General features: G+C 44.9%; 1 protein-coding gene across 1 annotated transcript in view; it reads left to right on the top strand.

Annotated features, from left to right (window-relative positions):
• The window catches only part of DPH6 (diphthamine biosynthesis 6), a 2,556,557-nt gene that overhangs the window by 1,582,143 nt on the left and 949,414 nt on the right, over window positions 1-25,000 (top strand). The window lies entirely within an intron of this gene.

Here is a 25,000-nt window from a genome sequence, read left to right on the forward strand (position 1 = left end):
GTGGGGGGGGGGGGCTCCTTAGACATGGCAGATGTACCAAAGGCTGTCTTTAGGAAATGCACAGAGTGTGGCCACAAGCTTTCCCCGGCTGATGGCCATACACTATGCATTGTTTATTTAGGTGTGGCCCATCTAGACATGGCCTGCATGATTTGCGCAGGATTTAATCCCAGAGCCCTCAAAGACCGGAGGTCTAAGTTAATGATGAAAGGCCTCCTATCAGCATCGGGGACTGCTGTCCCCACTTTGTCTTCCATGGTAGCGGCCACTACTGTGTCTTCTCCCTCCCAGTCCTCCAGGGCTCAAAGCCCTGTCTCTAGGCCTTTGGATTCAGACAGGAGGCACAAAGATAGGCCCATGAAGCGGTCCCCTGACCGCTCGCTGCAGTCAGGGCCTCCACCTAAGTCAAAAACTCCTCCCAGGCCTAGCACTCCTCGGCTCTGTTCTCAGAGGTTTTCACTGGAGCCGACAGTGTCTCAGCCTCCTTCGAGAGCCTCCCCTCACCAGCGCTCCAGGCCAGTGTCGGTGGCTTCATTGTCCCGTTCCACATGCAGTCTAAGTGAATCAGAGATGGACAGGATGATGCTGAAGTTTATCCGCACCCAGATACAGATGGTGGTCTTACCAGCCCCATCTCCCTCCGGAGCAGGATGTTCTCAGCCCTTCTTTGCCCCCATTCCTCTTTCTCCAATCCAGCCATTAGTTTTGGAGTCCTTGGATCCAAGAGCTCTCGGGGTCAGAGGGCCAGTGCAGATGGTGCCTAGTACCTCGACTCCGGCCATGGCCTTGAGCGGATTCGATCTGACTGGGTCGGATCCGAGCTCTCAGAGCCGTAACCTCGGCATTGGATCCAAGGGGGTGTTGTCAGCTGCGAGTTTGTTGGAGCGCAGCCTTCCCCTTGGCATCTCGGTGCCGACTCCCCCATCAGATCCAAGGAGAGCAGCTCCATTGTTTGTTTCCCAGGATGTCCACTCTTCCTCAGCCTTCGACGTGGTGGAGAGACTCCCTTGGTTCGGAGTACAGCTCTGACCATCCTGTCACCTCAGGGACAGCCCGTGCTTGATGTGCCCCAGGGAGCACCCATTAGGGAGCAACCCCCAGTTTACGAGTCTCCCACAGATAGTCCCAGAGAGGAGGTCCCTTGCAAATGCTTGTATAAAAGAAGACTCTTGGACTCCTCCCCAGAGTCCCTCACAGATGACACAGATGACACAGACTTAGAAGAAGGGGAAGGTTCCCCCAGGTCACTCCCGAGGATGTCTCCTTTGGAGACATCATGGAAATACTATGCCAAAGAGGGAAGTGGTCCACCCAAAAACTGATCCTGGATGAGTCTGTGTTCCTGGAGGCATTTGGCACTGGCCCATCTACCACCTGGGTGTCCACCCCTGCTGATCCACTGGTGGACCTTATTATGCCTAGGGCATGGAAGGAACCGGACACTGTGGAGCCATTTCTAAAAAGACCGGATAAAGTCTTTAGCCCCCCCACAGGACAGAGACAGTTGGTGTAAGGGGTCCCCAGTAGACGCTATGGTGGTGGCAGCTGCCACCAAGAAAGAGCTCGATCAAGTCACAGTCGATAGATCATCTGGGGAAGCAAGTTTATGTTTCAGCCACCTTTTCCATAAGGGAGCTGAACTATATGGCACATGTTATTCGACTTTAGCGAGACTTGCTCAAGGAGGTCGCTGAGTCACCCCCCAGACCACACATCGGTAGAGAGCATGAAAATGTTCTCTGCATGCATGGCCACTCTCAAAGCGGTCGTGAATACATCCATGCGTCTCCTTTCCCATGCCACAGAAGGGGCCGCTAGGGCGGCTGGGTCCTGCGTTGACATAAGGCGCCACGCCTGGCTTTAACTATGTCAATTCTTGGAACCATTTAAGGCATCCTTTGTTGATGCTCCCTATGATGGCTCTTCCCTGTTTGGGAAGTCCATGTGTGAGACTCTAGTCCAGAGCGCGAAGGACGGGAAGAGATGTACTGGTTCATGCTTGGCCTCCAGGTCTCCTTTATGCTTACCTTCCGTTACTTCTCTTTCTGAAGTTTCTTCAGAAAGCTCGCAGGCTGGGGAGCACAATAATCCTCATCTCCCCATTCTGGCCTTGTCAAATCTGGTTCCCCTCTCTGTGGTCTCATCTAGTAGTTCCACCATAGATCTTGGATCCGATTCTAGATCTTATTTCTCACCACTCAGGGGTTCCTCACCCAGACCTGGACAGTCTGATACTCACAGCTTGACTGCTCCAGTTCCATTAATGATTAGGACTCCTGGTTTATCCTCTCCGTTTAAAGCCATTTTGGTGGCGGCCCATAAATCTTCTACCAGAAAGATATACCATAGTAAATGGAAACGTTTCTCTATTTCGGCCTCTCAACAGAATCTAGACCCCTTTTCAGCTCCAGTTCTGGCTATTCTGGAATTTGTATCTGGTATTTTTCAGCACGGTGCGAGTTCAACTGGCTGCCATTTCTAACTTCCATATGGGTGAAAACATGGCTTCCTTAGCTTCATCTAGGCTCTATCAGACCATTCTTAAAGGAACTTTTATGTTACTCCCGCCAATGAAAGATGCAACGTTGCCTTGGGACCTCACCTTTGTCCTACAAGCCCTAGTTTCCACTCCCTTTGAACCAGAGGCATCAGTAGACTTACAATTCCTTTCTTGGAAAACTGTCTTTTTGGGAGGGTATCGGAACTCCAAGTTTTATCCATTAAAGTTCCCTATATGTTTTTTCATAAGGATAGAGTTTCCTTGCACACAAATCCTTCCTTCCTAAAGTGGCTTCTGAGAACACTATTAACCAAACCGTCAATCTTCCTGTTTTTTTTCCAAATTTCCAAAACAGAGGTGAATACAAGTTACATTTGTTGGATGTACATAGGCAATTGAGGTTTTACTTACACAGAACGAAACCCTTCTGGAAATCAGACCAACTGTTTGTATCCTATTTGAGACCCTTTTTAAGTAAACCAGTTTCAAAAGTTACCATTGCTAGATGGATTTCCCAATGCATTATCCAGGCATATTCTGACAAAGGCATCTCCCCACCGGGCCTGATTAAAGCCCATTCCAATAGATCCATGGCAACTTCAGTGGCTTTCTGGTATAGAGTGTTGCTGGATGACATTTGTTCTGCAGCTACTTGGTCTTCATCTCATACCTTTTTTTCACATTACAAACTGGACATGGTATCCAGGGGTAGAGCATCCTTTGGCTCCACGGTGCTCCATAATATCCTTCTATGAGGGCCACCCAGATAAAGGTAGCTGGGGACTCTGTCCCACAGGTTGAAGATCAAATGAAGTAAACTACTTCAAATAAAGAAGTTATGTACTCACCATAACATTCCATCTGAGTAGTTGTACTTCATTTGTCTTCAACCATCCCACCCTCCTTCCCCCTAACTTTGCCACGATTGTCCTATTTTGGTATTTGGGAGAGGTGCAAACTTGTGGCTCTCCTGCTTTTGCTTGGTCTAGATTGTCTGAACCTTTTGTAGTAAGGTTTCTTTGGGTCGGTCTTATGTTTCTGATTCCGCAAACTCGATCTGAGGGAAGGAAGGAGATAGAGTGGCATTATGGGTAGGGGAGGAGCTTGGAGCTCGGATAAGATGCTGGTGATGCGGCCATCTCGAATATGATCCAGATCCAAATGCCCACAGGTTGAAGACAAATGAAGTACAACTACTAAGATGGTGAGTACATAACTTCTTTTTTATCAACAATATCATTAATCTTTAGTGCAGCCTAGGTAGCTTTATATAAAAGTGTGGCTGACTCACATGTCTGTTGTTCTGTAGTGGACTACCATGATGCTATGGTCAGTACTGCAAATTCACATCATGCACCCGAAGTCATTGGCAGTGTGTACACCACTGTGCAGTCTCAAAGGGGTAAGCCCAGTGCTGCACATTAATGGTCTTTTGTACAGCACGGAGAAAGTCAGAGAAAAGTAGTGATACTGCGCATGTAAAAATAAGTTAACCAGTCAGCTTAAAGGTTGTGTAATTACAAGTCCAAGAATCGGTGGTAAACCATTAGACAAAACTTGCTTCATCAGCACGTATCTGATGTGGGTGAGGTGGAGCATTATAGGTTAACTAGTGAACTGAAAGTAAAATCATTAAACTCATGTGATCTATCATGTATTATTGTGGATGATGTCCTTGTATCTACATCAACAAAGGTTACAGTCAGTATGCCTAGCAGGGCATGTCTTGTCCAACAGGTGCATAAAATATGGAGACAACAACACTTGCGATGGCAGGTAATGCTATCAGATATAAATGTGACTGAATGGGCTCTGAAGTGTAGTGTTTTCAGTTAAGAAATGGTAAGATGCAGTAAGAGGAAAGTAACATTCTTCATGAGAGAAAAATCTGATGAATTTGTCAAGGGCCGGTATATGGTTTATGGATGGGACATTTTTAATCTGTGGTGAAGTATGCAGCCAATTTTATAGTTTGCATGGCTATATACCATTTAAAGATGTCACAAAGACAAGTCCACTGCTGTACATGTTAATGTCTAAAAATTCCTTTCAAAGCATGAAATTTGATTTGGGACACAGTGTTTGAACTATTCAATGACAGTGAGTTGTCTACTAATTTGCATTTTGTTCTTTATGACTATGAGCCTGTTGGTGTTAAAAGTATTAAGCAAAATCTTGTCAGTGTGCAACGTAAAGGTTGCTTTTCTCATTTCTCCCAAAATCTCTGGAGGAAAAAACAGTTTGTACTGCTGGCATTCAGTATGGCAGTGATACAAAGTTGCAAATGTCTGTGAAGAAATTCCTAGCACTGTACTTAAATGTAGATGTTGGTTAAAGCAGCTTTTGCTAACGTTTCTAGCTCCTTCCCCAGGGGAGAGGCTCACTTTCTTAGATATTTCAAGGATTTCTGTCTATATATTAAAGTAAGAAAGTTTTCCAAGCAAGGCCCTGTCTGCGCCAGTTTCTCTCCTGTATTCCCAGTCAGTTTCTGGAATTAAACCACCTATGTGCAAACAAAATTCAGTAGAGGCATGACACAGGTATGTTAGATGTCTGTTCAAGAAAAGACTGGTGGATGTAAGCAGTGTAAGTAACACGACATCTTTGCAGTTGACAGTAAATATAATGGGATAGTTTATATGTATTTTTGAGTAATTGTACATTCACTGTGCTGTGTACACATTTAAACATTTTCTTCCGTGGTACATCAAATGGAAAGTGAATTGATAGACTGGAGGCCAAGGACCTCAGAACTAGGGAGCATGGATTTATTTGAAATAATGGGGATTCTTTGTAGGTTAGACAGCATTATTTTGTTTTGCACTTACATTTTCGTCTTCTGGCAATAGGGAATATTTGGTAATACATAACTGGGCTTGCTACAACATGTAGGTGTAGAGGTAGCTAAGCTTGTTATATACATGGGCATTAGAACTACACTCTGTACTATCAATGTAAACAGTGCATAAAAGGTAATTGTGTATTTATTTATGCTGGAAGTTTGTTAGTCCTTTTTTCTTTGCCTCTTTCCAGACATAATGGGCCTTATTCCAAAAGGCTTTCACTAGGTGTAAACCTACTTTACGCCTTACTCTGAGAGTAAATCTTTTTAAACAAGACAAATATATCTGCTGTGATTCCTGCCCTGAACTTCATCTCTTGATGTCCTGGAGTGGGAGTTACTGCTAATCTTAAAGCATTCATCTTGGTCACCATAAGTTAGTATGTCTTCCATACTGGTCGCAACATGGCCACTGTCTTGCTTATGCTTCCTGATCATGTTTTGGGGTGCTGTAAGTTAAGCGATAGTTTAAAAGTGGTATCCATTTGGATTTGACAAATATAGAAGATTGTCTCCTGATGTCTGTGTAAGGGTCCACTTTTTCCATCTGCTGATATTTCTGAATTTTAGAACCTAGAAGATGAAATTGAGCTATGGCATCTAAACTGTTGCTTATCCTGTGACAGAAGAACTATGTGCCATTGCTCAGGAACATATCCTATGTCAAGGCTTACATTTAACAGTTTAAGAAGGAGATCAGCAGGGTCCTGCTTGATGCTGTTTATAAGACAATCTGGTGTGTTGTCGGGACCCATTCTAGAAGTATTTTTAGTTTTGGGAAGCACTTTAATGATATAGTTCTTGGAAAAAGTGGAGAAGAAGTGACTTGGGGATGATAGTTTTGTGGGTGAGATTTGCAGCAAACATTTTAACCAGTATGTTAACAACATCATTAGGATTTGAATAGGAGGTGCAATTATAGATAACTTCTGAGCTGTAATGTAAAATATTCCTTAGTTTTCTAATATAGCTGAAGAAGGACTTATACTTCTCCTAAACCTCAAAAGCTAACCTATGTTCTGGGGAATGTTGCTGGTATTAATAGCTTTCTTAGGTCACGGCCACGGTGGTGCAGCGGTTAGCGTTGCCGCCTCACAGCAAGAGATTCTCCGGTTCGATTCTAGGCTGGGGTGCCTTCTGTGCGGAGTCTGCATGTCCTCCCTGTGGTCGCGTGGGTTTCCTCCGGGTGCTCCGGTTTCCTCCCACATCCCAAAGACATGCAGTAGGTGGATTGGACACACTAAATTGGCCCTAGGTGTGAGTGTGTGCGTGTGTATGCCTTCCGTGGAAGGTTGGGTGCCGGGCTGGCAACTCGACACTGTAAAACCCCACTGCCAATCATGAGAGGACAGATGATCTGCTGTGGCGACCCCTAACCGGGAAAAGCCGAAAGAAGAAGAAGAAGAATAGCTTTCTTCAGTTTCTTGGTGAGGTCTTTTATATTCTCATTGTGACGAGGTCTGACTTTACAAGGTAGTCAGCAGTTTCTTCCTTGTGTTGTAAAGTTTATTTATATCTATTAACCACCAGAGAAGTTTGTTAATTTTCCCTCTATAAGGACCTGGTGAGGACAGTCTTATCAATACATTTACCTAAATGAGCATATAGATTCATACTAGGCTAACGATCACCAACGTCTTTACAAGCCTAGCCATGCAACCTATCCCAGTTTTGTCCCGGAGTTTCTTGGATGCCTATATGGTGGGGTATGTTAGTAAAGGGGTAACTAAGGGTTATGTGGGGGTGGGGGGTATGTTAATCAGGGATTAATTTACTTACTGTCGACCTCTGTCCATCAGACACTTGGAGAGCAAAACTTGGGGTGAATTTGCAATTTTGCATCCAGTGATCAAGGTTTCTTCTGAACAGGGTCAGGGATGAACTCTGGTTCATGTAGATGGGGAGATTATTCTTTATCATGGGGATCCCTTGAGATACATATATGTCCCTCCAGCAGGTTCTGTTTATATCGCAGACAAAATTCAGGTCCTTAGATTTAGTGTTTCTGTTGCTGTTTGTCTTGCAGATGTGCAAGAGATCCGTCAGAGCTGGATCCGAGGTTGATTTATATGCTAGCCATAGATTGCCTCTCAGTAACCTGTAGGAGACTGAGTACAGAGATAGGACCTTAAGGTGACCTGCGCAGCACAGGCTATTCATTTCCTGGACGGAAACTTTTGAGGGCATTCCAACTGCTGCCAGTGTATAGTTAGGTAGATGCCAAAGGGAGCATTATGCTCAATGATGGGTGTGATAAGGGCTGAGTAGAGTTGTATTATTACTTCCATGGACGTGAATGCCATACCCTTGCTTATGAGTTGGGCAAGACAGTGGTCAAACACCAGATTACTGTGTTCATATGTTCCCAGATCTCTAACTATTTGGTCAAGTCTTAGGGGTGATTATCAATGAAGTAATTAGCTTTGGTGAACAATTTTCCAAAGGGCACTATAATGCATTTCTTTGCACTGAGTTTTAATTCATGGCTTTTGCACCAATCATTTGTTTGTGTTAGACCCACTTGAAGGATGGGGATGTCATGGGGTGGGAATCTATGATACTTCCCAATTTACAGTAATCTGTGAATATGGTGAGCCAGAGGCCTTTGACATTAGCCTTGACTTCCAAGAATTAGATGCCAAAGAGGAGCAGGCCCAACACAGAGCTGCAGGGTACTCTGTTTGTGACCAGTCTCTTGGTGAAGGTGATCTCACCGATCCTGACTTATTGGGTCATATCTCTGAGCCAGCTAGCAATTCATCAAGTTATGCAGGGATTTATGCCTAGTTCTGAGAGTTTGTCAAGGATACCTGAGTGGGGCGTTGTGTTGAGTGCCTTGCCAAGGTCAAGATAGGCAGTATGCACCATTTTCTCCTCATCCATAGCCATGGTGACGCTCTCAAAGAAGTCTACCAGGTTAATTAGGCAAGACCTTCCCTTACCAAAGCCAAATTGGGATGGATCCAGTATCTGTAGGTTGCCAATGTCTCTGTTGATCATTTCCATGATAATTCATTCCATGGCTTTGCATATTAGAAGACTTTTCAGACTGTTGAGTCTGTAGCTCCCAGGGTCAGTTGATGGCCCACCCTTATGAAGCGAGATGATCTTTGCGGCCCTCCATTCACCTGGCATGTAACCTGTTTTGAAGCTGTAGTTGAAGAATGCCTCAACTGATCCTGCTATGTCATGTTTTAGGCTATTTAGGAGGCAACTAGGGATACTGTTGGGGCCTATTGAAGCAGTGTTTTTGGCCTTAGTGAGTGCCTCCAGGACCTGCTTCCTGTTGATAATTTGGGAGGATATGCTAGAAGGGATTTCACATGAAGTAGTTGATGGGGTTGAAGTTAGAGTTAAATTTATCAGCCTACCCTGGTCAGTGAAGATTGTGCCATTTACCACCAGTTCTGCATACTGCTGAGTATTACCTTTAAGGTTCCTGACATAGATGAAGAAGGCCTTCTGATTTAGGAGGTTAACCTGACCATATAATTGACCTTGCTGGACTTTATTAGACCTCTTAGATGTTCATCGTGTTACCCTGCTGCAGTCATCACACTTGGGTTATCTTGTCGTCAGGCGGTCCCGCAGTCGGCCTGAATTCCAAAGTCTTGGTCCGGCGTTGGTTGCTGTCGCTTCTTCCCTGACGTCATTGCACCAGGGGTATATAAGAGGCATCCGACGCCATTTTCTTCAGTCTTTCTTGCCGCGCGGTGCCCGAAGCAGAAGCAGTTTGCAAGTGCCGGTCGGCCGACACCTGAGATTTTCGAATCGAATTTCAGTCCGAAGTCTTCAAAGCTAAGTACCCCGTTGGGGAACCTTTTCTTGCCTCAGTCCGATGTCAGAAAAAGTTAACAATTGCATTTCTTGTGGGAAGCAAATACCTCATAAGGACTTTCATTCTTATTGTATACCTTGCCTAGGCCCAGACCTCAACGTCACTGGTTGTCGGTTTTGTGCTAGGTTCAATAAGCGGACTATAAAGCGACGCTTTGATTTCGCACGACACTACTTCGGTAGGAAATTTAATTACACTATGCCGTCGGAGCAACCGACTACCGGCGTGCATAAAAAACGCAAAGATAAAGACAGGCAGCCTAGATCCAAGCCAGACTCCGAGGCCTCGGCTGGGCTGGTCGCCGGTTCTCCGGTTTTCAGTGAGGCGCCTACGCAGCCCCTGACGACCGCAGAATTGGAACCACAGACCACTTCGGATTCTCAAGCAGAGAGTTCTAGGCCGACGCAGCCATTTTCTTTAGGCCCTACCAACAACATTGCAGAAGGAGAAGCCGGTGCTGCGGAAACACCTTCGGTTACAGAAGGTGTTTTCAGACCGACTACTCTCACCATAAAATCTTATGCTAAGCTTAAGACTCCTCTAAAACCAAAAAAGACTGCACATCAGTCTCCATTTCAAGGCCCCAAGCCTAAGAAACAGATGCTTAAAATGGCTGAAGATTTGATTTCTTTAATCAGGGGTTCCCAACTCCCCCCCCCCCGACAAAAGGCCTAGACAAGAGGAGGATTATGCTTCCTCTGATCAAGTCTATTTCCTCAGGCTCCTCTGAGGAACAGGATTACTCCTTTCCCCCTTATGAAGATTCTGATGCTGAAGATTCCATTCCCTCAGCTTCTCCCCCTGAAGACTATTCCTTTGGGGAAACCTTACATTCCATGAGGGAACATTTCCACTGGGAAGGTCAGGACTACTCCGACTCAAAGAAAAGGCTCCAAGAGTTTCTTTTACTCCCCCAGCACAGACCATTTGCTATCCCTCCAGTTTTAGACATTGTGGATGATGTTTACTTAGAATCTAGTCTAAATCCAGATTCTCTGCCTCCTGCTCCAGCCAAACCAGACAGATATTATAGAGTACCTGACTCACAAAAATTCCTTTACAAAAGCCCTGTTGCTGACCCAGAGACAATCTTCAGGGTCCCAAAGGAGCTAAGGCTTCTATGGCTAAAACTCCTGTACCCTCTGAAAGGGACTCCAGAGCACTAGATAGGTGGGGGAAGAAGGTTTACACCTCAGCTACTCTAGCTATGAGAGCACTAAATTGTCAATTTCACATGCTGAAATACCAGCAATTCCTTATGTCTCAAATAAAACAAAAGATGAGCACGCACCCTCAACAGTCTGAATTCAAAGAAATGCAGGATCTGTTGCATGCAGCTGAACAGGTGGGCAAACATACTTTACAATGTGGATTTGATTCCTTGGAAGCTTCCTGTAGAGCAGCTGTTACTGGGTCTGTTATACATAGGCATGCTTGGTTAAAGGAACAAACTCTACCTGATCATGTTAAAGCAAAGTTTCTATATGCACCCTTACAGCAGGATGTCTTATTTGGGGTTAAAGCAGAAGAGGTTTTAAAGAAAATGGAGGATAAGGCAAAATCTATGCAGACGGTCAAAGATTTCTTAAAGGTACAACCCCCACGCTTCAGCAGAAATTGGCCAGCAAAAAATTGGTCCTTTCCAGCTTCTGACAGACCACAGAGGGGTAAAAGACACCCAAGGGGCAGATGACAAGCACAAATCCCTTACAAACTGCGCCAATGGGGCACTGCAACACAGAAGGGAGGAGAAGACAGGTCCCAAACTACTAGAAGACAAACACAATGACTTAAACCTCAAACTGCCAAGCAAAAATCTCTTGGCAGCTCCCTTGGGAGGAAAATTAGCATTTTTAATAGACAACTGGCGCATCGTCACAAAGGACAAATGGGTCCTAGACATTATCTCACAAGGATACAGATTCCATTTCCACACCTTGCCAAGGATAAAAGGAATGCCAGACTTGCCACAAAATCAATGGGCAGAGGCACAAAAACAAATTACAGCTCTCATGGACATGAGAGCCATTCAACTAGTACCTACACAGGAGCAAGGCCAAGGATTTTACTCAAGGCTCTTTCTAGTCCCCAGAAAGGACAATGCTTGGAGACCCATTCTGGACCTTTCAATTCTAAACACCTTCTTGGAAGTACCCAAATTCAAGATGCTAACACTACAGCAGCTTCTTCCCATGTTGGGCAAGAAAGCTTGGCTAGTAACGTTGGACCTCAAGGAGGCATACCTGCATGTCCCTATCAGACAAAATTGCAGAAGATACCTCCGTTTCATTGCAGGTACAACCCACTACCAATTCTCTGCACTGTCCTTTGGCTTATCTACTGCACCCAGGGTCTTCACAAAATGCCTGGCACCAGTAATTGCATACTGCAGACAAAGAGGAATTCAAATATACCCATACCTGGACGACTGCCTCATCCAAGCAGAAAGCAAGGACATTCTCTTACAACATCTGATTTTTGTAAAACACCTTCTAAGTTGCCTAGGGTACACAGTAAACGAAAAGAAATCAAAACTAGTGCCCTCACAAAATATGACATTCCTGGGTGCCAGCTTGAATACAATGGCCCAGATGGCTTATTTGACACCAGACAAGCAACTACAACTAACTCAATACTTCAAAATAATGGCAACAAAGACCCAACTCCCTGCAAGAAAAATTCTGCAGGCCTTGGGCTTCATGGCATCTTGCATACTACTAATACCATTTGCAAAACTGCATATGAGGAAATTACAATGGTACCTGAAAAACGTATGGACTCAACACAGCCACAGCTTGGAAACAATGATACCTCTCATTCCCTGCCTTCAACAGGAGTTTCTATGGTGGTCACAGGCATGTCACCTCAACAAGGGTCAGCCTTTCACCTTACCCCCAGCCAGGCAAACTATGACAACAGATGCATCGGACTATGCCTGGGGGGCACACATGGCAGGACGGTGCGTTCAAGGCATATGGACTGCAGATCAAAGGAATCTGCACATCAATCAAAAAGAAATGCTAGCTGTACAGAATGCTCTGACAGCCTTCAAGGACCTCTTACATCCAGGACAACTTATAATAAGAACAGACAACACCACAGTAATGTGGTACATAAACAAACAAGGGGGTACACACTCCTACCCTCTATGCAAACAAGCAATGACCTTGTGGAACACAGCACTGGCTTACCAAGTTCAATTACAAGCTCAATTCCTGCGAGGAAAAAAGAACACATTGGCAGATGACCTAAGCAGAAACATCATGGATCCCCATGAGTGGAAACTGGATCCACAAGTATTTGCAATGATAACTCAAAAATGGGGGCGCCCAGACATAGACCTGCTTGCCAACCCCCAAAACCATCAGCTTTCAAAATTTTGCACAAGAACATTTCACCATCAAGCTTGGAAAGTGGACGCACTGTCATTCAGTTGGAAAATGCTGACAGTATACGCCTTTCCTCCATTGCCCCTTCTCACAAAGGTGCTGCTGAAAGTCAGGATGGAGAGACCTCGAATGATACTCATTGCCCCGGACTGGCCACGCCAGCACTGGTACCCACTACTAAGGAACATGGCCCAGGACCCACCATGGATTTTACCACAAATTCCTCATCTACTCACACAGCAAGGCAGTCAGATTCTACACAGCCAGCTCAAAACCTTAAATTTGGCTGCATGGCACATCACCTAAGCAACCAGCCAACCCTTCTTTCACAAGCTGTTATGGATGTCATTCTGGAGGCCAGGAGGCCTAGCACCAGGAAAGCCTACTCAGACAAATGGAAAAGATTTTGCACCTGGAACCAAGCTAAAGGCCAAAATACCCTTCAGCCGGACATGCCTCAGATTCTACAATATTTAACTGAGATGTTACACAAAGGACTTTCTTTTTCATCTATTAAAATTCACCCCTCAGCTATTTAAGCTCACTACAACACGGATCCTCCCTTATTTTCACATCCACTTCTAAGGCAGTATCTCAGAGGGGCAAAAAAACATTAGGCCTCCCAGGAGAGTGCCAACACCAACTTGGGACCTAAATTTTGTTCTGGAAAAATGTACACTGCCACCTTTTGAGCCAGCTTTCTCAGCTGACTTAAAGTTTATATCATGGAAGACTGCCCTGCTGCTAGCAATTTCTACAGCCAGAAGAGTCTCAGAGCTACAGGCACTAATGACAGTAGAGCCTTTCCTCATTTTTCATCAAGACAGAGTTTCTCTACGAACTAACCCCTCGTTTATGCCAAAGGTGGTATCCAGTGTGGCTTTAAATCAAACCATCCACTTACCCACCTTCTTTCCAAATCCACAGAACAAAGGAGAAAGACTCCTGAATTCCTTGGACATTCACAGGCAACTACGTTACTACTTGGATAAAACTAAGGCTTTCAGAAAATCTGACCAACTTTTTGTATCCTATGCTACAGCATCACAAGGAAAGGCTATCTCAAAACAGACTATTTCCAAATGGATAGGACATTGCATAAGTTTTTGCTACACCCATCATGGAAAACCAGTTCCTGCTAGCATAAGGCCCCACTCCACCAGGGCAGCAGAGACATCTACAGCCTTCCTCAGGGGGGTGCCAACCAAAGATATTCTGAAAGCTGCAACTTGGAGTTCAGTGCACACCTTCACCAAACACTATCACTTACCACTTTACTCTAAGACTAGAGCTGGCTTCACCACTGCAGTTTTGCAGGGCCTTCTAGCCTCCTCTAACCCTGTTTGACTCCACCTCCCATCCTTAGCTTTGGGATTCTACCCAAGTGTGATGACTGCAGCAGGGTAACACGATGAACATAGTACAGTTTTGTACCTACCATAAATGTAGATGTTCGAGTGTATACCCTGCTGCAGTCCAGGTTACCCTCCCTCCATCCCCTCTGACCTAACTAAAACCTTTCAGTACCTTAAAATCTGATACAACCTTTGTGGTGTATTTGCTTATAGCTGGAGGGATGTTTTGTTTGTGCTAAGCTTTTATTATTGGTACTATCTACTGACCATCTTTTGGGGGGGCACCTGACATCTGGGGCAAGAAAAACTGAAGAAAATGGCGTTGGATGCCTCTTATATACCCCTGGTGCACTGACGTCAGGGAAGAAGCGACAGCAACCGACGCCGGACCAAGACTTTGGAATTCAGGCCGACTGCGGGACCGCCTGACGACAAGATAACCCAAGTGTGATGACTGCAGCAGGGTATACACTTGAACATCTACATTTATGGTAGGTACAAAACTGTACTTTTCTTGTTTAGTTAAATGAGAACTTTTGTCTCTGTGAGAGTTGCTTTTTCTGATTTTGGCCATGACTTTTTTTTTTCTTTTGTTATATGGCCTGTTAAGGTAAGGATTCGACCAGTTTTTTGTTGTGTCTTTTGGCTTTTCCCGGTTAGGGGTCGCCACAGTGAACTCCGGTCCGCTAATGATTGGCAGTAGATTTTTACATGCCGAGTTGCCAGCTCTGGGCAGTTGTTACTGGTATGGATGTGAGCATTCAAGGGAATTGGGTGGCTGAATGGGATGCCAGCAGATAGTAGACACCTATAGTGGCAGCATGAGATCTGTAACAAATACTGGTGTCACCATAGTAGCCAGTAATAGACAAGGTGACAAAACTCACTGCAGGAAATGTGCTGGGCCACATGTGTGTCCATAGGACACACACATGCCAGTCAGAGAGGCTCACATACCCAACAACAGTCTCAGCCAGCAGGACAGGTGTAGACAAACACAAACAAAGGCTGTGCTAAGGCCTCTGATTGATGGCTATGGAGAACATCCCCCCCAGACCTACACAGACAGACTACAACAGGTCATGCAGTGGGATGTTAGTTCTGAAGGGTAGGAAGTCAGAAACTGAAATGTAGGTCAATCAAACCTAAGACCTGTAGTACACTGATATGCCTCTAGTCAGCATGATAGGTTAGAATACAGAATGAAATGGGAGTACCTGAAATACCAATACAGACATAGCAAATGTGTACAAGTGTCAGTTGTACCCCCCTCTATCCCATGTAGAAATGTAGTAACATTCAGGTGTGCCCCCCCCAATCCTATGTAAAAATGTAGTAACAGTCAGGTGTGCCCCCCATCCTATGTAGACATGTAGTAACAGTCAGGTGTGCCCCCCCCACAATCCTATTTAGAAATGTAGTAACAATCCAGTGTGCCCCCCCCCCCCCCACACACACACACTATCCTATGTAGAAATGTAGTAACAGTCAGGTGTGCCCCCCAATCCTATGTAGTAACAGTCAGGTGTGCCCCCCAATCCTATGTAGTAACAGTCAGGTGTGCACCCCCCAATCCTATGTCGAAATGTAGTAACATGTATGTGTAGGTATAGTAACAGTGGAGCACAGATTACCTGAGTTGGCCAAGGTAGCAGGATAGATTGTAGCATGTGTACAATATGCAGGTCTGTTTGTGGTAGGTTGGTGTGTGTCATATATTGTGTGAGAGTGGTCAATATGTATGCATGGTGAGGTTTGTTCTGCTGGCCATTGCCCAGTACTGCCAATGACAGGGTCATGTTCTCACAACTGCATTGCCAAACAGAATGCTTCCCAGCAAAACACATTCCAGCAGTAAGCCATAGTAAATGTATAGAAGTAATTTGAGTCACCATCTGAAAGATGGACATGGCATGAATGTCGGCCCAGATATAAAAGCAGTACACATGGGAAAGTACCCCAGACAGACAGTGTATAATATGTAACTATCAAATGGACACACTCTTTGAATTTTACATACAGGTTTGCAGCACATTATTTGGGCTTGTAGTAGGGAATACCAATGTCGTCTGGCCAAACACTGGCAGACCACAAAGGTCATAGGAATGAAGTATTGAGAAACAGCTGATGTCCCTGCACAAACCAGCATAGGTGGAATGCCCCATGCATATCTGTGAGTCAGATGCAAGTAGTGTCCATAGCACACATGCACCTAGCTTACTCCACCACCACCCACAGGTACCTCTCCGGTCTTATCCCTGCTGTTGGGAATGAGTACAATATGACCCCCACCTGTGAATGGCAATAGCAAAAGAATGCAGCATGCAGAGCAGGAGTCCCATGTAGGTGTGTCCCTAGCTGTAAGCAGCACCCTGCCAGCATCCACACCACTGGATCAATACTGACAGAAATTATTGGCATGAACACCTTGCACATCTACCCTGTCACCCCGGGGGAATATAGTGTATTGCAGTCTGGGACTGTAGGAGTGACAGAATTCAACGGCCTGCTACAGCTGGTCTGCATCACTACCAAATAGCCTACAGTCCTCTGCCAAAGGCCTGTGTCTCACCCGTACTGCCAGTTTATGTTATGGACTCCCAAATAACATAACACAGTCCACAGAACCCAAATGCAAGGCCATGTGACAAATCACAGTAACATGTCCACCATGTCCTACATGCATGAACTGTGGACCAACACCAAATTACTGCTGGCATGAGATGATAACTATAGGGAACATATCAGATAATGTTTGCATAATGTATGGAAGAGGATAGAATAATGGGGGGAGCAGGGGCAGCATGGAGTGTGTGAAGTCCGAAACTCAGCCATGTGCACATACTATCCCTGGCTTCAAACACAAGAATGGATGGCGACATACCTGCTCGTAAATCACAATGTGAAGGGGTAATGTCCAGAATTATGACCCCTGCCTCTGGGTAACCTGTGTGAATCTGTAGAGCTATGAGGTATGGCCACAACAGGATATGACCATACTGTCACGTTGATGGATGTACAAGCATGGGATCCTGTGCCACCACTGTACCAAGGTGCTGAACGATTTACACAGACTCAGCAGCAAGTGTCTGCAGCTTCCCCTCCAGAATGGCATGAGTGTGCAAGAATATGTAGGCTTTTGACCACAATACTGGACACAGCTGCATTCACCCTGTGTTCCCCAGAACATCACTGCAAGCAAATATGTCTACCTGACAATACTTGATGACATAAAACATCACAGTGTATAACAGTACATATGTCTGAATATCTCTGCCAACACCAGCACCATGTAGCAGAAGCAGCACAGACACAATTACCTACAGTAACACACTATCCTTTGCCCATTTTGACCCCATATTGTCAACTGATCTACAGATATCCTGCAGAAACAGTTTGCTAGCTGTAGGTGTAGAACACAAAAGCCTGCACTGGCGTACAATTTACCTGGAATGGATTCACACATTCAATACAGAAGGTCATACTGGGCATGCTCCCACACTTAGAGAAATGAAGGCCATGTCAAACAACAAAATACTGAAAGGTCATACTGAGCATGCTCACACACATAATGAAGCCCATGTCTGGCAACAACAGTGGACCATACATATCTGACAGTCGCAGATGTTAGTGCATACACTCCTCAGTACACATCAGTCAAGCTTTGCACACACATTGGATAGGAATACACACATATATCCAAGGACAACACACTATAATAGGCCAAAAATACACATACATAGATGTGTGGAAGAGAGTGACAGTGACAAAGAGCCTTCCATCATGAGGCCTGTCCCACCCAGCACACATCCATTTGGCAAAAACCACATGATCTGCAAATGTCAATCACTGTAAATATTTGTCTCTGGTATCCCTCAGCACTATAGTGTCTGTGGTGCTTGTGCTAACTGTGTAACCTGACAGTACAAGTTAGTAGTCATCTAGCAGTTGTATACATGTACCTGTGGAATATAAACCTGTATGTGCCTGAGTGTTGTTTGTCTGCCTCTAGATGAATGGGTTATGGCCCATGCACACACACTGCACTCCCTATTGCCCTACCTCGGCATGCCTGCTGATGTCATTCACTTTGAAATACACCTTTGGGGAAGGCGTAGCCCAGTAATCTCTGTGGCGCGTCCTATAACTGCGTAATGCTGTAGTGTGATATACTAGTTAGGTAGGAGTTCTTTTCCCAGACATACCAATCGTGGATGTTTGTGTGTGTGTTTGTTTGTCTGTGTAGGGAACAATGCTTTTGAGGCCATTCACAGTCACTACAGCCTCCATTGCCCTTCTTTGGCAAGCCTGCTGATGTCATTCACTTTGAAATACACCTTTGGGGAAGGAGTAGCCCAGTAGCTCTGTGATGCGCCCTATAACTGCATAATGCTGTAGTGTGATATACTAGTTAGGGAGGAGTTCTAATCCCAGATGTGGCAACTGTGTGTGTGTGTGTGTGTGTGTGTGTGTGTGTGTGTGTGTGTGTGTGTCTGTGTAGGGAACAATGCTTTTGAGGCCATTCACAGACACTACAGCCTCCATTGCCCTTCTTTGGCAAGCCTGCTGATGTCATTCACTTTGAAATACACCTTTGGGGAAGGAGTAGCCCAGTAATCTCCGTGACACGCCCTATAACTGCATAATGCTGTAGTGTGATGTACTAGTTAGGGAGTTCTAATCCCAGATGTGGCAACTGTAGGGAGCAATGCTTTTGACGCCATTTACAGTCACTACAACCTCCATTGCCCTTCTTTGGCATGCCTGCTGATGTTATTCACTTTGAAATACACCTTTGGGGAAGGAGTAGCCCAGTAATCTCTGTGACGGGTCCTATAACTGCGTAATGCTGTAGTGTGATATACTGGTTAGGTAGGAGTTCTATTCCCAGACATGGCAACTGTGAAATTCTGTGTGTGTGTGTGTGTGTGTGTGTGTGTGTGTGTGTGTGTGTGTGTGTGTGTGTGTGTGTGTGTTTGTTTGGTTGTATGTGTGTAGGGATCAGTGTTTTTTTGGCCATTCACAGTCACTATGCACACCTACAAATGGAGAACATTGATAACGTTGCAGTAACAGAGACCTGATCCAAGCCTCCAGAGCGCACCCCTGCAGTACCAGGTACAGCTGTCACCACACCTCTTGGCCACCAAACCAGGACCAAAACAGTAAAGGAGGAGGAGTGCCATATTCACCAAGGATATTCACACCACCAGGCTACTTGCCTAACAAAATGTGTCTGAAATACCCCCGGTGCGACTAACAGTAGGTTAGACTGCATTCCAACTTGTATAGCTTGCTACAGATCCCCCACCATGCCCCATGATACTCACTACAACTTTTGTAACATACTGTGAAATATTATGATACAAGCAAACACCCTAATACTGGGTGACTTACACTACCCTGCCATTAACTAGGAAACTACTTGTGCACCAACACATGTGGCCAGTGGTTCTTGGAAGTAATAATTCCCAATGCACTGGATCAAGTAACCCACAGTCCCACCAGGGGCTCAAATACCCTAGACCTGGCCATTACCAACATGGGAAATCAATGCTCCACTCCTATGGTAACCCCATATGTGGTCAGGTATGCCCATGAGCTAATCACCCTTAACATCAATATCCTTCCCCCACACCCCAGTAAGAAAACCTCTGTAAGACACATCTCCAAAGCCAATGTCATGCTACACATCAGACGTGACTAACATCATGACACCTATGCAGAAGGGAACTGAAAGGACAACTGATGAATCATACATGAAGGCATTGTACGACCACATCCACTCGTGCATGAATCATGCCATCCAATATTGAACCAAGACGCTCCCCACCACGAAGAGGAAGCCAGTGTGGTGGCCCCTGTCATAAACATACTGTGCAAGAAAAGGAGGAAACAGTTGCAGAAATGGGGGAATTTCCAGGATGCAAAATATTCCCTTACCAGCTACAGTAATAGGCAGAAATCCCTCATAATATCCACCAAAGCTAGCTACAAATGTAATTTAGCCAAAGATGCCAAAGACAACTGCAAGCTGTTCCATAGCTATGTGAGGAATCTACATGGCAATCTTCAAAACTGCTGTGAGCTACAACAGGATGGTATTAAATCTACTGCTCCCAGGGATACTGCCAGTATCCTGACAGATCGATTCAGTGCCAACTGCACCCCCCTCCCAACCCCCAAAGGGCCCATCTCAACATGGATAGATTGCCATATTCCGGTAATAATGGCAACATTGTTAAAATTCACACTCTACAGAGCTATGACAGCAGCAGCCATGGGACCAGTCAACATCCTGGGCTGTGTACTACATGAGCTACAAATTTAACTGGCACCTCACCTACGTGCTATGTCTAATCATAGCCACACCTCAGGTCTTTGTGCCCACTTTGTGGTGCACAGCTACAGTTATCCCACTCCACAAGGGGGGGGATTCACATTTGATCCTGGAAACTACAGCCCCAGCAGTATGACGTGCCTGATCTGCAAGGCCATGGAATGTATTGTCATGGAAATTAAAACAAAGGCATTGGCAACCTGCAAACACTGGACCCTAACCAGGTTGGGTTTGTGAAGAGCCGATCATGTCACCTCCACCTGAATGACAACTGTGAATCCATCTCCAGAGCTGTGGATGAGGGTAAGGTGGTTCACACAGCCTATCTGGACCTCGCCAAGCCCTTCAACATCATCCCCCAGTCTGGAATCATAGATAACTGTATCAGCCTGGCCATTAATCCCAATATCATCCGATGGGCTGCCAACTGCTCTACTAACACAACCCACACTGTAAATGTAGGTGACACCAACCTGAGCCCCAGACAAGTGACAGTTGAAGTACCTTAGGGTTCAGTCCTGGCACTGCCCTTGTTTGGCATCTACTGCTCTGAAGTACAGTCCAACAGTATGGGACACCAGCAAACAAAGGTCACAGATGACTGCACACTTAATCCCCACATGATGTGGATATTCTGTAGAAGGGCCTTACAGAGACACATGCTTCATGCCTGAGCCATGGCCTCAAAATCAATGCCAAGAAATATATAGTTATCCCCATTGGGAAGGAACATGTACCTGTGAAGTACCACATAGGTGGCAGTACACTAAACACCTAAAGTGTGAAAATAGACTTAGGGACACAGGTGGACAGTGGTCTCACCTTTGATAACCACATCGCCACAACAGTCAGGAAACCCACCTATGAGCACACCTCCCACTAAGGGCTTTACATTCAGGAAAAGGAGGCCATTGTCCTACTGTAGGCATCTCTCAGTAGACCCAGTACAGACTACAGTGGCCCATTACGTATGTACCTCACGAGACATCTGCAATGAGTAGAGAGGCTGCAGACATAGCTCACGAAATGGCCACAGGCCTAAACCAGATGCCCTATGCTGACCGTCTAAAAATCATCCAGCTATACCCCATCACTTATTGTGTTTTCAGAGGCGGTCACTGCTTAACATACCATGCCATGTCAAACCCACAGCTGTTGGACATGCTACACTTAGAGAATTCTAAACCCTCTTAGCCACATGCTCCAGGGATGCAAATCTTGTCATCACAATGAAAAATACATGCAGGAGGGATCTGTTCCAGACCCAGAGACTCCACAGACACTGGAATAGACTGCCCATACACGTCAAACAGAGTGCCTCTTTGGCCTTCTTCAAAGTGAACCTGGACAATTGGAATGGAGATAGGACATTTACACTGGGGATCATGTCAGCTGCCCTGCTAGACAGGGGTGTAGGGAAGTAAATATTGTGGGAAGTCATAGCCAGAGAATTGTCATGTCTAGGCATGTATAGGCCTTAGGGTCGATAGCCTAGTATCAACATATGACCCTATGAACCTATGAACCTATGAACTACAGTTTCCATTGTCCAACCTTGGCAAGGTTGCTGATGTCATTCACTTTGAAATACACCTTTGGAGAAGGAGTAGCCCAGTAATCTCCATGGCGCATCTTATAACTGCATAATGCTGTAGTGTTATATACTAGTTAGGTAGGAGTTCTATTCCCAGATATGGCAAGTGTGGATGTTTGTATGTGCGTTTGTCTGTATAGGGAGCAATGCTTTTGAGGCCATTCACAGTCACTATAACCTTCATTGCCCTTGTTTGGCAAGCCTGCTGATGTCATTCACTTTGAAATACACCTTTGGGGAAGGAGTAGCCCAGTAATCTCTGTGGTGCGTCCTTTAACTGCGTAATGCTGTAGTGTTATATACTAGTTAGATAGGAGTTCTATTCCCAGACATGGCAAATGTGGATGTTTGTGTGTGCATTTGTTTGTCTGTGTAGGGAACAATGCTTTTACGCCATTCACTGTCACTATAACCTCAATTGCCCTTGTTTGGCAAGCCTGCTGATGTCATTCACTTTGAAATACACCTTTGGGGAAGGAGTAGCCCAGTAATCTCCGTGGCACATCCTATAACTGCGTAATGTTGTAGTGTGATATACTAGTTAGGTAGAAGTTCCAATCCCAGACATGGCAACTGTGAGACTTGGTGTGTAACATTGAGACTTGGTGTGTGTGTGTGTGTGTGTGTGTGTGTGTGTGTGTGTGTGTGTGTGTGTGTGTGTGTGTGTCTAACAATGGGACTCATTGTGGAGCGGGTTTTGCAAATTTCTTATATGGTGAGCCTATTATATGTCATAATGTCCACCTTATAAGGATAACAGATGTCAAACAGCAGAGAGGCTGTGGTTGACAATCCATACCCCTACATGTGACAACAAGGCCTGGTGAACAATTTAGGCAACACTCTCTACCCGTGTCTCATACACAAACACACTCGGCTAGGCAACAACTACTATGTTGGTAGTACCCTGCATATTTGCCCACAGATAGTAACCATGGTGTGATTGCAGCGGACTACAGAGGGCATGGCACCCTGTCACATCATTACAGTAGGCACATAATTGCATACAGTGCTCCTTCACTATGTTCCCCACTGGATGCCTGCAACACCTGTAGTGCCAGCAAATGTAACCCACAAAGGACATACCATGCCTTATACACATGCCCTGTATGGACAGATGCCACTGACACCAGGGAATATCTGTATCATACTGTCAATGTAGGTGCAGAGTCAGCCTGGTGTCCATTGGCAGTTCCTACCACATGAGGCCAGATGATAATCTGTGCACATAACATGCCCCAGACATCCACATGTCACAGAACGGATCTACCTGAGAATGTCGAAAGCTTACAACACCAACAACAACATAACTGGCACCAGAACATCAAAAATGCAGAAACCCAAAAGTTGACAAGCCCGACATACCATAACCCTGACAGAACACAAAATCGGCATATAATCTCATCTGAAGTCACTACGGAAGCAAAACAAGTATCCTAGCAATATATATGCACATGAAATACTAGCCAGGATATCCTAATAACTAATTAGTTGTAACTTCTAACACTAATCACACCAGAATCCTTAAAAGTAAATGTCAGCAGGTCAGTACTGTGCTATGCACTGAAGATAACATGGCGGAATTTGAAATAGTAGCTCCAGGAGTGCTAGGAAACATGTATAAGACAGTTAAATCGCAAAAGGGGAAGGGCATATTGGTAATAGAATGTTATCTGTTCCAATTAGAAAGGACCCAACACAGCAAGAGGTACTAGGAATGTAAATATAAAAGCACTGAGACTTGTAAAGGCAGAGCTGTAACCACCTTAATGCCAAACGGCAATAAACTTGAGAAATCAGTTGCTCACAACCATGCTGCAGATCTGCATGAAGTACAGAGTTACATAGTCTGTAGTGATTTGAAAACTAGAGCTGAGTTAAATAGGGACACACAGTGTCTAATAGTAGAAGATGCACTAGCTTCAACTTCTCTAGACACAATACACTGTGTTCCACATAGACGTGCCCTATTACAGCAGGTGAACTGTATCAGATGCCAAAAGTGTGGACTGAGTAACACAGAGGAGCTGACACTATTAAACATAGATTTCACTAAGTTCCGACTGAAATCTGGTAATTTTATCAGTAAAGCTATGTCAGATGCTGCCACTGACACTACTGTTGTGGTGTTTACCACAGTAAATGATTTGCATGACTTGAGCCGTGTTCCTATCTGGCTCATGGATGGTACATTCTTTGCAAAGGGTGTAACTGTTCGCCAGTTATATAGCATTCACGCATTGGTACAATATGGAAAACATAGTAAATCTATGCCCCTACTATATGCGTTCATGTCTAAAAAGTCACTAAAGGCGTACAATTATCTGTGGTACAGCATATTTTTCTTGCTGACAGATAACAGATTTGACATGCAACTCAGATTTGTACTCTGTCATTTTGAAATAGTTGCACTGAAAAGTATCACACTCAACATTCCTGGTGTGCGGTCGAAGGGGTGGTTTTATTTCAATTTGGCCAGAATATCTGGCGTAAAGTACAGTCATTAGGTTTGGCTTCTTTGTATAATACTTCCCAGGAATTCCAACTTGCTGTGAAATCACTGGTTGCATTAGCATTCTCACAGGAAGATGAAGTGCAAGTAACATTCAATGAACTGCGGGCTTCCCCACAGAAGGCAAAGACATCATTAAATATTTCTCTGACTGGTATATTTTGAGGAGACACTTTCACACTAGAACAAGTGCTACAATGAGGTTTCTGCCACTCTTTCTAATATCTTTTTGGAATGTGAGTGATTTAAATTACTTGTTTCTACCGCAAACCCAAAACACAGTGGAGGCATGGCATAGGAGGCTGAAATGTCTTCTAGGTGATAGGGGAACTATCCTGAGATACTTGTTACACACATTAGTACGAGAGCAAAACTGTGTGGATGAACTCAGAATTAGGATGTCCACAGGCTGCGTTAATCGCTGACACCAGCAATTTCAAAGTGTATTACTCAGTAAGGAGCAGTATACACCCTTGGATTTTGTTAAGGCTATTGCAAGGCTTTTGAAAATGTAATTGCAATTTCCTGCTTAACATTACGCTATACACTTGTTGTGCGTTAATCTACTTTGCTATTGGGTTCATGGGTGTTGGAATTTCAAATCTGTTGATTTATTTCAATTGGCAGGGA

Source organism: Protopterus annectens, chromosome 6.part0, assembly GCF_019279795.1.
Source record: "Protopterus annectens isolate FY-2018-M chromosome 6.part0, PAN1.0, whole genome shotgun sequence".
NCBI lineage: Eukaryota > Metazoa > Chordata > Ceratodontiformes > Protopteridae > Protopterus > Protopterus annectens.